The sequence below is a fragment of the Psammomys obesus genome, unplaced genomic scaffold (assembly GCF_907164565.1).
Source record: "Psammomys obesus unplaced genomic scaffold, mPsaObe1.curated_primary_1811, whole genome shotgun sequence".
NCBI classification, from domain to species: domain Eukaryota; kingdom Metazoa; phylum Chordata; class Mammalia; order Rodentia; family Muridae; genus Psammomys; species Psammomys obesus.
This window is the reverse complement of record NW_026594418.1, coordinates 4,667,527-4,668,108: the sequence shown is the minus strand read 5'-3', so window position 1 is coordinate 4,668,108 and position 582 is coordinate 4,667,527.

Sequence of the window (582 nt, the reverse complement as noted above, 5' to 3'; positions counted from 1 at the left end):
CAGAGCGTCATGGATCCTCCTCCCTTAGTCCTCGACTTCCCCGAGTGGAAGTTTTATAAAATTTAAATTAACTAATCCATACAAAGTGTCTAGAATGATTTAAATACCCCCAAAAGGCTAAGTGTTTAAGTAATTGGGTTTTAATTTTCTTGTTGGGAAAAACACAAATTTTGTCATCCTAACCATTTCAAATGTACAGTTTGTAGTATCAAATGTAGTATCAAATGTTGTTAAACAAAATTCTAGAACTTGTATAAATGAAATTCTAGATCTATTATACAACTCCACATCGCTCGCTCCCCTGACCTCTTTTTTTTTTTTTTGTTTTTTTTTTGTTTGTTTTTTTTTGTTGTTTTTTTTTTTCCCCCTGACCTCTAATAACCAGCGTTCTGTTTGTTATTTCTGCAAAGCTTTGGGGCTCACCTGAATGGAACAGCGGGGAAACGACGAAAGGATAGGTCAGTGGTTCTCAACCTGTGGGTCAAGACCCCTTTAAAGGTCGTCTATCAGATATGCTGCATATCAGATGCTAACGGTATGATTCATAGCCATAGTAAATTACATTTATGAAGTCGTAACAGA